Here is a 14740-nt window from a genome sequence, read left to right as displayed (position 1 = left end):
GCGGCGTGTCAAATAAAATAGCGAACATCGACCAACAACTCCACTAGCTCAGACGACGAAAGGCAAGCCTCATGGCCAAAGACGTCGAAAGCGTGGCTGATAACTCAGGCAACAGCTACGACTACGGAATGAATGAGCCTGAGGTAAATTCTCAATCTAGAAATCTTAATACTGATAACTCCCTTATGTGTACAGATGACATCTCGGAATCAAGAGACACCTCTACCTATGAAATTGATGAGTATGATCAGCTTATGTTTGATCATCAACTGCTGAGATCATTATTCGAGAAACTCATGCTACAAAATCAGAAAATGGAAAAGGGGATCAGTGAAGATCTGCCAAGAAAAGAGACAATCATGGTCTACTATCCAGACGAGAGTCGTCTTGATGAACTGATTAAGGAGAACAACCAACTGAAGATTGAGCTTCAGAAATCAACAGTGGAATATGATAAGGTCTCTCATGAAATCAAGAGGCTCAACTACAAATTGGAGCAAACAGTTAAGCAGTGCATGAAAGAATCTCCACTGATGGACAACTTTCCATCACAAGATTTAGTGGAAAACATTGGAAGAAAGATAACATCTGCTGATAAAGGAAAATCAATCATGATCCAGGATATAACTAAATAATCCGACGATGACACACCAGAAAAATCCAAGGATTATGATAAAGAAGAAGCTTAGAAGAGGAACATGATGGTGAACAAGAATGTCCCTCCTCCACAAATCTACAGACGAGCAAATGAGGCACCTAATCAGTTCATCCTCCTGCAAAGACTGGAAAGTCGTTTTCAATCAAAGTGTGGAGAAGGAACTTCTGAACTGAAGCAACATCAACGCAATGGAGCCAAGAATCAGTACCTTCCTCATCAATACAATGTGAAGAACAAGAGCTACCAAAAACTGAAACCAGTTCAGTTCAGGAAAGAGCAACAACTGTGGAGACAGGACAATGACAAGTCCAGTCGAACTCAACATCAATCAAGACATCACATGACTGGACCTTATTAGTCTCGGTTCAAACAAAATCAATTCAATGCTCCACACTTTCAGTCAAGACACCATCAGTCAAGATTAACTCAAGTATCTCAAGAAAGATACACTTCCAATCAAAGGAGACCTCCAGTCTACACAAGACCTAACTACCACAAGAAGGAGGTTCCAAAGATGAAGAAGACTCAACCAAGAAGAACTCATGTGCCAACTGAAGTACCTTATACTATAGCCAAACGACCAGTCAACCGCAGAGGAGCAGTTGCACGACCAGTGCTGAAGCAGATCTGGGTTCCCAAGGGAACAACAACTATCGTTCAAAGACCCAAACATTAATTGGGTACCTAAAATACTTCTTCTTTGCAGGGCAAAATAAGGAAACAAAAAAAAGGAAGAAGCCAAAGCTACAATCAAAACTTGGTTCGTGGACAGTGGTTGTTCGAAGCACATGACGGTAGGGTTGTAATCGAATCGAATCGAAGCGAATATCAACATATTTGATTCGTATTCGTTAAATGGTACTAATATTCGATTCGTGATTCGATTCGATGTCGAAATTAAACTTGATTCGGTATTCGATTCGTTGCTATATTCGAATTATTCGATTCGATTCGATTCGAGTATTCGATTCATCTTTTAAATGTACCTAAATTTTTCGAATCGAATACTCGATTCGAATATTCGATTCGAGTATTCGACTTGTATTCTATATTATTTGATTCGAAAATATTCGATTCGAAATTCTGAATGAAAAAAAAAATTAAATAAATGTTCAAGTGATAATTCCACTACGAGAATCCTCAATATAACACTACAATGGAACACAATTGTGATATTCCTGCAAGAATATCAAGCGATTCTGTATTTCAACATTTCAAAAAGTAGAAGAAACAAAACTATCAATAAAATGAAAGCTCCTGATATCTAAACCAATTTGTATGCTATTCTAATTTTTCAAAATTTAATCATATAGCATTTACGAAGCAGGAGAGGTCAACACTTAAAACCAATTTTGATGATACTCTAATTTTCCAAAATTTCATCATTTAGCATTTACAAAGTAGAAGAGAAGGCTGGCTGTGTGGGGGCGATGCAGGCGGCGCGGCGACGAGCAGCAGATGCAGGCGGCGCGACGGTCGATTGGGTGGTGGAGTGGCGGTCGGCAGGGTGGGGCGACGTTGATTGATTGGGTGAAGAGTACTCTTGCTAGTCTGATCGATTTAAGGGGGACCCCGAGCTGAGGACGTCTCTCCTCGACGGCAGCAGGAACCAGAGCTTCAGATCTGACCAAGAGCTGTACCGCACAGTAGCAGCATCCAGAGCTTCAGATCTGACCAGTCTTCTGCGCCCACCGGCTCGCGCACGGCACATCCCGGCGCGAGCAACAACAGCAGCACCGAGCGCACCGGCACGCACAAAACAGTAGCAGCCAGCACAGAGCAGCACCTGCGCGCGCGACAGCAGCATAGCAGCACCGATGGTGGAGAGAAGGCACGGTGTTGGGGGAGAGCCGGAGAGAGCGACGCTGCGGCGGAGAAGCTGGGCGACAGGCGACGTCGCGGACTCGCGACGGAGAAAATGGACCAGTGCAAACGCACCGCGGTGTGGAGATTCTGGAGAAGAGAAGTCCTATAAGATTTGAAAAAAATGAGTGAGGGAACGACGCCTCTCTTAGTTAGAATTAGGGTTAGAAACTTAGAATTAAAAAAATAAAAATAAAGGAGGGTTAAAATTAGAAGTTAAATATTATAAAAATTTTAATTAAAATATTAATATTATATATATAGAATTAGATTTTTTTTAAAGGAGTGCTAAAATTAAAAGTTGGGTATTATAAAATTATAATTAAAATATTATATATATATATATATATATATATATATATATATCGAATCAAATATCTACGAATATCGAATCGAATATCATAATTTCATATATGTATTTGAATATTAATCGAATCAAATCGAATATTTATTATCGAATACGAATCGAATAATTTCGAATACGAATAGGGCAATTTCGAATCGAATCTCGAATCGAGCAAAAATATTCGATTCATTTACAACCCTACATGACGGGCTACAAAGGAGTACCTAACTCAATATGTTGAGAAAGCTGGATCAAAAGTTGCATTCAGAGACAACTCCTAAGGAGAAACAAAAGGCTATGGTGTACTCAACATGGGAAACGCCAATATCAGCAATGTTAGCTACGTTTCTGGATTTAAACACAATTTGTTGTCTGTGAGTCAATTTTGTGACAGCGGATTCGCCGTGAAGATCAAGAATGATGAATTCACTGTGACAGCAAGAAGAAAGTGTTACTGAGAGGAATCAGGCAAGCAAATCTCTACGTCGTATCATGGAAAGATTGCCCACCTGAGACATGCCTCATCAGCAAGAGCAGCTCTGAGCTCAACTGGTTATGGCACAGAAGACTTAACCACCTCAACTTCAAAACGATCAACAAGCTTGCAAAGCATCAACTGGTAGAAGGTTTACCTTCTATTGTGTTCTAGAAGACATAAGAATGTGGAGCGTGGTAAAGAGGAAAGCAGACAAGAGCCTCATTCAAGTCGAAATTAGGCCACTCCTCTGAAAGAATTCTCCAATTGCTTCACATGGATCTATTTGGTCCAGTGTCTCCCAGAAGCTATAACGGTAGAAAATACACCCTTGTAGTAGTAGATGATTTTTCACGATATACTTGGGTTGTCTTTCTCTACAGAAAAAGCGAGACACTAAAGGAACTACCAAAGATGATGAAGAGACTAAGTGTTGAAAAAAGACATGAACATTATTAGTATCAGATTAGACAGAGGGACTGAATTCCTTAATTCAGTGATTTTAGATTACTGCGAAGAAAGAGGGATCAATCATCGGAGTTCTGCTGCAAGAACTCCACAGTAAAATGGAGTAGTTGAAAGAAGAAACAAATCTTTGAAGGAAGCAGCAAGGACGATGCTCGCTGAATCAAAACTTCCATTGAAGTTCTGGGCTGAAGCCATCAATAATGCCTGCTACACTCAAAATCGCTCCTTCCTCACTCAAAGACATGGAAAAACCCCATATGAGCTATGGAAGAACAGGAAACCAATGATTTCTTACTTTCATGCTTTTGGTTCTAGGTGTTTTATCCATAACAATGATAAAACCAAGCTAAACACTTTTGATAGCAAGGCTGACCCAAGGATTTTTCTTGGATATGCTGGTATTGAAGATTCCAGCAAAGCCTATCGAGTGTTTAACTCTCAAAGATTTGGTGTGGAAGAAACACCTCATGTTATTTTTGACGAGTCTTTTGATGAGTTCAGGAAACTGAAGAAAATGCTGAGTACAAAGTAGTTTTCAACACTGAAAAGAAAAGCAATGAACCAACTGAAGTGTTAGTATAGGGACCAGGAAAGGATGAAGATACCGAAGAGCTTCAGTGTAAGAAGATTTCTCAAAATCCGAAAGGTCCAATTGAAGTTTCTAAAGAAGCTGCAACTGAAGAACGCGTGGAACCAAACTCGACTTCAGTTCAATGCACCCCTGCTCGAAGATGAGCTGTTGCTTTCACAGAACCACAGTCAACTAAAAAAACTCGAACCATCCTGACTGAAGAACCTCCACTTCACCAGAAGAAATCAAGAAGTACAGAAAATGGTTTGCGTTACATTTAAAGGATAACATAATTGGAAAAGCTTCAGAAGGTGTGAAGACTCGAAGATCAATGTGCAACCTCGTCTACAACATCAACCAGAACTGCATCAATGAAGATGAGAATTTCAGTTGCTTCTTGTCTGAATTTGAACCTAAAGATGTTGAAGAAGCGTTGAAATCCACTCAATGGATAATAGCTATGCAAGAAGAGCTAAATGAATTTAATAGGAATTCAGTTTGAGAGCTTGTGATCGTCCAAATGATGCAAAAGTTATAGGACTGAAATGGATCTTCAAGAATAAGAAGGACGCGAAAGGAAATGTGGTCAGAAACAAAGCAAGGCTTGTGGCCAAAGGATACAGTCAAGAAGAATGGATCGACTACAACGAAACCTTTGCCCCAGCTGCTCGACTGAAAGTAGTCAAACTTTTTCTTGCCTATGCAGCATACATGAAATTCAAAGTACACCAAATGGACGTGAAGTGTGCATTTCTCAATGGAGTGCTCACTGATGAAGTTTACGTTGAACAACCTCTAGGATTTGAGGTTGCTGGACCAGACAAGAAGGCGCTCTATGAATTGAAGCAAGCACCAATAGCGTGGTATGACACTCTCTGAGACTATCTGACCGAACAAGGATTCAAGGGATCAGTGGACAGAACTTTGTTCACACTGAAAGAAGGAGAATATATCCTACTTGTTCAGATTTATGTTGATGATATCATCTTCGGATCCAAATCCAAAAGAATGTGCATGAAGTTTGCTGAGATTATGACGAATAAATTCCAGATGTCAATGATGGGAGAAATGAATTTCTTTATGGGATTACAAGTAAAGCAAACCAAGAAAGACATACTGATCAATCAGTCAAAGTATGCTAAGGAACTGATCAACAAGTTTGGTTTTCAACACATGAAGACCGTGAAGATTTCCATGAACACAAACTGGAAACTTGATCCAGAGAAAGTTGGAAAATCAATTTCTTCAACAAAGTACAGAGAGATCATTGGATCACTGCTGTATCTAACTGCAAGCAGACCAGATATAGCTATTGCAGTCTGAGTTTGTGCGAGATATCAGTCAGACCCTAAAGAAGCTCACATGGATGCTACAAAGCATATATCAAAGGCACACCCAATGTAGGTCTTTAGTATCCAGCCGACGACGACTTCAAGTTGATAGGGTACACTGATTCAGATTTTGTTGGATTTGTCATTGATAGGAAATCAACTTTTGGTACCTGAAAGCGCTGATATCATTTCAGTTTGAGAACATCAGTTCAACCAAGAAGATGGAAAACTGATTCCAAGTCAACAAAATAGATTTGGCTTGGATATCCGTTTCAACTTGGAAGCGTTATCTGTTGATCAAACTGACTCAACCCAAAACACCTAAGGGATTGACTCGCAATCGTACGAGGTCGTCCTAGTGTAATAAGCTAACCCAAGTCGTCTCTCAAGGAAGGCTAAACAGGACTCTGATCATGCTACGCATAGGGGTGAGCATTCGGGCGGGTTGGGTTGAAACCGAACCGTTTCGACCAACCCGAACCCAAACCACCAACTAAAATTTCAAACCGAACCAAACCGTTTTACTTGAAAAAACCGAACCAAACCGAACCATAAATTTTCGGTTTGGTTCGGTTCGGTTTGGCCTAAAACCGTTCCAATATTTTGGCAGCCCTTAAACCTGGTAACGATGGGCCGACGACGAGGCAGGCTTGGGCCACGGCGTGGGGCGGTAAGGCTCGGTCGGGCCTAAGCGACGGCGAGGCAGGCTTGGGCGACGGCGTGGGGCGGCGAGGCTCGGTCAGGCCTAGGCGACGGCGTCGCGGGATGGCTGGGCGACGTCGTGAGTCTCGCGAGTGCTGGGACCTGGGCGGGCGTAGCGGCGGGGAACTCTACTGGACGAAGAGGCGGCGCCGGCAGGTATCTTGGGTCGGCGATTGTTGGTGGGGATGGCAGTCGGCTTCTGCCAGAATGGGGTGGGGTGGCGGTGGCGCTGCGGCGGCCCGACGGGAAATGGGAGGAGGGAGCCCTAGAAATTGAAACTTGAATTGCAATGGGGGGAAAGGTCAGAGGCGGCTACTGCTAGGGCTGGATTAGAATTTAGAAATGAGATTGAGAATAGGGTTTGAAAATTCTAATATTATTAATATTAATTATTTATAAAATATATAATATATTATAATAATATGTTAAAAATTTCGGTTCGGTTCGGTTTATCAACCGCACCGTTTTTTCCAAACCGAACCCGAACCGAAATCTGGCGGTTTGAAAATTTTCAAACCAAACCGCACCGTTTTAACTAAAAAAACCGAACCAAACCGCCCGGTTTGGTTCGGTTCGGTTCGGTTTGGCGGTTCCGGTTTGGTTTTGCTCAGCCCTAGCTACGCACAGAAAACAGAAAATAAACCTAAACACTCTAAGCAGAAGTTTGGGTCTGACACTCTCTCTCTGATTAACTAATGCGTATTAAAATAAAGCATATAAATATATCTAGGCGAAAGATAGGAAGCAGGCAAAAAAAAGGCAATAAGACAACAAAAAGAACTAGGGTTCTAATCTAACAATCTAGAAAGCAATAATTAAATACAAAATCATAAAGCAATAATTATCTAAGCAAGGGAAATAAACAAGCATGCAAATCTATGGCAAACACTAATCATGATTTATCCTAAGGAACATGTAAACGAAAACCAACATAATTTCAACGGAGTATTACTCTAACAAATCAACCAACAATCTAACTATACTAACTAGGCAATAAGATTAACAAAGCATAAATCAATGCTAAATATCATTATCAAAATGTATTCAATCATCTAGGAAAAGAGCAACTAAGAAATCTTGTAAAATTCGATAAATCAATAGATAGAGCTTACAATTGATTAAAGGAAACGACGATCTAGAGTAATCCGAGAGTTTCTAATGTGTTTCTCCCTATCGAAACTCTAAGAAAATACAGTAAAAATGGAGTTGGAGGCTGGAAGGGTCGAGAATGGGGGCCAAAACCCTAAAAAAATGGGTTTTAAACACTAAAAAACGTAACTGCCAGCTTGCGCAGACGGCCATGGCCGTCCGGACGGCGGCCACCGTGGGACGGCGGCGCCGTGGACTCCCTTCGCAGAATGGGGACGGCGGCCGCCGTCCACTACAATGCGCAGCGTTTTGGTTTTAGCTCGTTCTCCCTCGTTTCAAGTTGGATTTTAGATCCGTTTTCGCCTACGGACTCGTATCGAAACGAACTTCGATTCTTCTTCAGACCATTCAACTAAATTTTGACTTTATTTTTGTCCACAAATCAATCAATTTGAGCATAAAATCCTGAGACAACAAAATTAGCACAAAAGCTCAAATTAATCAACTCTTGAGTGAAAGAGACCAAAATAAAGTCAATATAAGACGTAAACAACCACAAATTCATCACAAAATAGGGCTAAACAACCCCCCCACACTTGATCCTTTGCTTGTCCTCAAGCAAAGTCACGACACCAAAAGATAGTTCACAAGAAAACTTCCTCACCATTCACATCTCCAACCAATCTAAGTCTCTTAGTCATTCACAATCCTCACGAGATGTTCATTGTTAAGATTTTAAGAAGCAACAACCACATGATACAATTCAATCCGATCAGACCCAATTCTCCGCTAGAGGTGAATTCCCTAATGTGATTGCCTTTATAATCAAATCCCATTTTCCTTGAAGATGATAAACAATCAAACCAAATCTAATTTTATACATCTTTCTTTTCAAGGTGATGTTATTTCATTCTCAATAGATGGGCCAACTTTTGTGAGATCAACACTTTTGGAGGTAATCCAAAATGTTCTCACGTGGTTTTCCATGCTCATAACACTACCGTCAGAGGAGCAGAGACCCAGAGCTATAGAAAACTTCACAACAAACCAACATTCAAACTCAAGGGATAAGATCATAGGCTATCACAATGAAAACACTCCCTCTAGCATCTACCTGACAAATCACGTCAAGAATAGCTCATAAGGGTGTTGCATCCAAAACATTAAACAACTTACATCAAGAGAGGAATATGCATAGCCTGAGAGATAAAGATAGCAACCAAGCCAACATAAAGCATGAAATTTACTTGTGAACAAATCATCAAAGTGTGCATTATTACTTGAAGCCAAACAACAATCAAGATAAAGGAGACCATTTGCCCCGCACAAGAAAGCCCAAAATCAAAACAAAAAGGCACCCACAGGATCAACAAACACCCCCCTACACTTAAAATCTAGCACTGTCCTCAGTACTCGCAAAAAGAGGGGTGAAAGAGAAAAACTTCCCTGAATATCGATCCAAGTGGCGAGCCCCTAGTTTCCCACGGTGTCTGCCTATCTCTCATCCATAGAACAAACAATCTCCAACGCACCAACTTGCACCCAACAACAGAAAAACCAGAAACACAAACCCAAACAAAACGAAAGAAAAACGAAAACAAGAAAAAGCAAGAAAACATGGGTTGCCTCCCATGCAGCGCTAGTTTTTAAGTCGCCAGCCCGACTAAGAGAACCCTTTAACAAAATCCGATTGAAGCTCTAGCTGCCTCAACGCCCTTGTAAACACGTCTTCTTGAATTGCAGCTGCGGGTCCTCCAAATGAGCGCTCCATGCTCATATCATGAGATGGTTTTCTATCCACACATCCAAGGAGATCGAGTGACACAACCTCATCAAGCTTCTCTTCCAGTAGCAAGGCACACAGAAGGCCTTGCTCTTTATCATCTTCCTCTTGCAGCTTATCCAGGAATTCTTGCTCAATCTCACTTTCATCTTGCAAGTTAGCAAGAAATTCTTCCACGATCCCGTCCTCTTCCTGTAGCTTATTAAGGAATTCCTACACAATACAATCCTCATCCAAAGCATCAAATGTTTCAACATAAGAGCAATTTTGAATTAAGGAAGTTGGGGTAGTAGGTTTTTTTATCAAAAGCTGAGAATGTTACAGCTCTACCTGCCCCTGCCATACTCACAATTCCCGTACTCACATCGATGCGAGTATGGGTGGTAGCCATAAAAGGTCAGCCAAGCAGCACGAGATGCCCATTCTCGCCTCTAATCCATTTTTCCCACATCAAGGACAACAAAATCAGCCAAAACACTAATCCCCCTCACAACAACCTCAACATCCTCAACAAGGCCCCGTGGGCTACTAATGGAGTCGTCAGCTAGCTCTATTTTCATATTCGTGCATTTAAGCTCTTTATTACCCAATTTCTCAAAAATATCAAGCAGCATCAAATTGACTGTCGCGCCCAAATCGAGCATTCTCAAAACCTTGTCAACCCCACCTAAGCTAATATAAAAAACAAAGCTACCTGGATCTCCTTGCTTGGGTGGTGGTTGGTCTGGTGCAACAGTGACAGGTGGCAGTGGCTCACTGGGGAGTTGGATAGCCTTGATTGCTTCCACGGTTTTGCTTCTCCATTTCCCCATGGTTATTGGGGCATTTTCCTTGACTACCGCCACGGCATGAGCTTGATGCGGATGTTCGTCTTGATTTGGAAACTTCCCAGTTGGTTGTTGTTGCTGCAACTGATTCAAGGCCCCCGTTAGTTGCTCAACTGTAGTCTCGAGGCGCTTGATGGTAGCACTATGAGCCTCCATCGCCTGTTTGCTAGCTTGCATGAAAGCTTGCATCTGATCCTCAAATAAGGGGCCTGGATGTTGATGCTGCTGAGGTGGGTAGAATTGCTGCTGGTTCTGATAACCCATAGGCTGCTGGAATTGACAGTATTGAGAACTCTGCACGTGTCCTTGCATGTGACCCTGGAGTTGCCTACTCACATACCCTTGTGCAGCAAAGACTTCTACTCCTCTTTCATAAGTACGCTCGCCCATCCTATGGCACTCGTTGTCTCCATGGCCATAATCACCACAAATGCCACAACTCTCAACAATGGGCTCACGGGCTGGAGGTGGTTCCACCTTACTCATTTTTAACTGCTGCATCTCCCTCATGATCTCAGCAACCTGCTTCTGCAGCTCATAGTTAGGTGCCACTGCACTAGCTTCAATTTTCCTTCCTCGAACCGGCTTCTGCTGCGAGCTCTCGGCTAGGGTCTTGAAAATCTCCTTTAGCTCATCGGGAGTCTTCCTCGCAATGTTACCTCCTGCTGTGTTATCCACCATAAATTGAGAAGTCTGCAGCAACCCGTCATAAAAGAGTTGCATCAACATCACTGGGGTTAACTGATGCTGCGGGCACTGGCGGAGGAGCTCCTGGAATCTCTCCCAAGCCTCATGAAGTGGCTTGTTGGTTCCTTGAACAAAGTTCATGATTTGAGTTCTAATCTCTTGTGTCTTGTGATTTGGGTAGAACTTCAACATAAACTTCTCACAGGCCTCTCCCCAAGTAGTGATAGAACTAGGCGGTAAGGAGAGAAGCCAAGTCCTTGCCCGATCCTTAAGTGCATACTGGAAACATTTAAGCTTCAGCTGATCTTCTGTGATCTCCAACAGTGGAAAAGTTTGCACTTGGGTGCAGAAGTCCCGGATAAACTGCATGGCATCTTCATTCGGCAGCCCATAAAAGAGGGAGAGCAGACTTGAATCATTGGGCTTCAGGTTGTAATTCCTGACTGCAGTGGAGAGCACAATAGCTGAGTTCGTGGCCTCTATGACAGGCCGGGTAAAATCCCCCATGTACTGCAATTTTCTTCCTGCCATCTTCTCAACTCCAACGCTAGACAAAAGAGACTCAGTACCCTCTTCTAGGCTTCAAGCACCTCACGTGCACGGTGAGTGTTGTCAAGTTGAATGCCAGATTCTAGTTCAGACTTTAACTCCCTAGCAACACAACACTCAACAAAACAGATCAAACGCACCGGTCGGAGAAAGAAAATAACCGAGCAAAAATAAAAATAAAATAAACACGAAAAATAAAGTAGCACAACCAAACGCCTAAAGCCTTCCCCGACAACGGCGCCAAAATTTGACTCAACCCAAAACACCTAAGGGATTGACTCGCAATCGTACGAGGTCGTCCTAGTGTAATAAGCTAACCCAAGTCGTCTCTCAAGGAAGGCTAAACATGGCTCTGATCATGCTACGCACAGAAAACAGGAAATAAACCTAAACACTCTAAGCAGAAGGTTGGGTCTGACACTCTCTCTCTGATTAACTAATGCGTATTAAAATAAAGCATATAAATATATCTAGGCGAAAGATAGGAAGCAGGCAAAAAAAAAGCAATAAGACAACAAAAAGAACTAGGGTTCTAATCTAACAATCTAGAAAGCAATAATTAAATACAAAATCATAAAGCAATAATTATCTAGGCAAGGAAAATAAACAAGCATGCAAATCTATGGCAAACACTAATCATGATTTATCCTAAGGAACATGTAAACGAAAAGCAACACAATTTCGACGGAGTATTACTCTAACAAATCCACCAACAATCTAACTATACTAACTAGACAATAAGATTAACAAAGCATAAATCAATGCTAAATATCATTATCAAAATGTATTCAATTATCTAGGAAAAGAGCAACCAAGAAATCTTGTAAAATTCGATAAATCAATAGATAGAACTTACAATTGATTAAAGGAAACGACGATCTAGCGTAATCCGAGAGTTTCTAATGTGTTTCTCCCTATCAAAACTCTAAGAAAATACAGTAAAAATGGAGTTGGGGGCTGGAGGGGTCGAGAATGGGGGCCAAAACCCTAAAAAAATGGGTTTTAAACCCTAAAAAACGTAACTGCCAGCTTGCGCAGACGGCCATGGCCGTCCGGACGGCGGCGCCATGGACTCCCTTCGCAGAATGGGGACGGCGGCCGTCGTCCACTGCAATGCGCAGCGTTTTTGTTTTGGCTCGTTCTCCCTCGTTTCAAGTCGGAGTTTAGATCCGTTTTTGCCTACGGACTCGTATCGAAACGAACTTCGATTCTTCTTCAGACTATTCAACTAAATTCTGACTTTATTTTTATCCACAAATCAATCAATTTGAGCATAAAATCCTAAGACAACAAAATTAGCACAAAAGCTCAAATTAATCAACTCTTGAGTGAAAGAGACCAAAATAAAAGTCAATATAAGACGTAAACACCCACAAATTCATTACAAAATAGGGCTAAACACAAACAGAGAGCTCCAAGGCTAACTGACCGTGGTGACCAAGCTATTCAGCACAGACTGATCCAAGGCACAACCTCCAGTTCACCAGATGCTCAGACACTCATACACGACTTAAACTGATAAGTTTTTAGACTTTTGTTTTCCTTGTTATATCTAGTTATGCTTATTGTATCATCATGTTTATGAATTCGAAGTTTACATATTCTGATATTTGGCATTGCTATTAAACCTTTGTGAGTTTGGGTCTGCTCTTAATATACACTATTGCTCTGACTCTATATATGTGCTTATAACCATGAAGATAATTTATCTTTCACTATGATACAATATAGACTTAGTATTTTCTTTTCTGTAGTGTTAGTGGTTTTAACATCGTTAGAAAATGGGAGATTGTTTGAAAATAATGTTTTGATTAAGATCCCAAAACCCCTGAAACTGAGAATGATATGCCAAAACTTTATCTTGTAGATTGCAGCTCAAATGTTAGGGAGCATGCTTCTTATGTTTACAAGATATCAATTTGATGAGTAAGATGATGAATTAGCAGGACAGTTTAAGCCTTCAAGCTTTCATTCAATGAAGACTATCGAACATGCTGTCAAATATTATTGTACTTATTTTTAAGTAATTTTTTTTAAAATGTACAAAAAAAAGAATAATATGGGCTACCACTCCTAAACTCCGTACGTATAAATTAATCAGCTCCTCCCAATTGTTGGGAAATAAGAAGAAATGTCCTACCCTTAGTTTTGATGATCCCAAAACCCTTTAATTTTACTAGACTAGAATTCTTTTTGAACTCAACGGTTGGAGTTCATTTTTCTAGTATAGACTGAAGAGGCAAAGACTAAAGACCAAAGAACTGAAGACCAAAGACTGAAGACCGAAAAACTGAAGTCTTGAAGACTAAAGAATGAAGGACTGAAGCTACACTGTACACCATATTGAAAACTAGAGTCCACCTGAATGAAATGCAGGATCTGCACTGAAGTATAAGTGTTAGGAAAATACTCAAGTACACCTGATCAGTCAAAGCATTCAATGCAACTGAAGTAATGCTTCGAATGGAAACCTCGGATTGATGGTGCAGATACAAACTCAAACTGGAGTAATGAATAACACACTCAGTGTTAATGAAGGCCAACTTGAATACTTCCAGTACACACCACATTTAATGCAAAGGACAGTGCATTTAATGCAAGGATATGGTGAATCGTTCTTCACCCTGCAGAGTTTCCTTTTCTGTGTTACTTTATAATGTGTGTGATGAAGAGTAATATATGCGGAACAGAGGAATGACTTTACCAGGGGAATCACGGGGAGCAGCGAGATGGCTTTCATCAGAGGAATCATATTCGATAGAGGAATCATACTCGCCAGAGGAATCATACTCGCCAGAAGAATCATATTCGCCAGAGGAGTAATACTTACCAGAGGAAAGGTCCTTGCCAGAGGGAAGGCTCGCGCCAGAGGAATCGTCCACATCACCAGTGAATCTACCTTTTTGTCCCTGACCACGCGTAGTGCATTGTCTTAGATAGGAATTTACTATTTTGCCCTCATCCATGCGAGGAGCATGTCCGGGGAGCGAAATTACTTTCTTACCCTTAGCTTGTACTCCGCTATAAAAACTCGTGCATGCACACATTGTACAGTTACGTTATCTTTTATTATCAAGCAGCAATTTTACTCTCGTGCTCAAAAATTCCGATTACTCTCTTTCGTCTTCTCCGATCAAAACTAGGCACAATTCACGATTCCCTAATAATTCTCCGATAAAATCCATCTCCATTTAACCATGCTTCACCAGTGTGTATTTTAGCTACTTAGTTTAGTGTGTGTTTTGCCATGGTTTTATGTGATTTTGCATGGTTTGCAATGTTTTGGCGCAGGAATTAGATGAGCTGGAGATGGATCTTGTAGATGGAAGGAGTTGGTGGAAAGCAAGCTTTTGATGAAGATTAGCGTGGATTTTGAAGATGTTTAGAGATT

At 41.2% G+C, this 14740-nt stretch overlaps 1 long non-coding RNA gene across 1 annotated transcript; it reads left to right on the top strand.

Moving 5' to 3' along the window:
- Positions 1–1742: 1742 nt before the first annotated feature.
- Positions 1743–2657, top strand: LOC130990958 (uncharacterized). The gene is made up of 2 exons (XR_009090995.1): positions 1743–2188; positions 2262–2657. It is a non-coding gene; the product is annotated as an uncharacterized LOC130990958 (long non-coding RNA).
- Positions 2658–14740: the final 12083 nt, after the last annotated feature.

This window comes from Salvia miltiorrhiza, chromosome 6, assembly GCF_028751815.1.
Source record: "Salvia miltiorrhiza cultivar Shanhuang (shh) chromosome 6, IMPLAD_Smil_shh, whole genome shotgun sequence".
In the NCBI taxonomy this organism is placed as follows: Eukaryota; Viridiplantae; Streptophyta; class Magnoliopsida; order Lamiales; family Lamiaceae; genus Salvia; species Salvia miltiorrhiza.
This window is presented reverse-complemented; position numbering and strand designations above follow the sequence as displayed.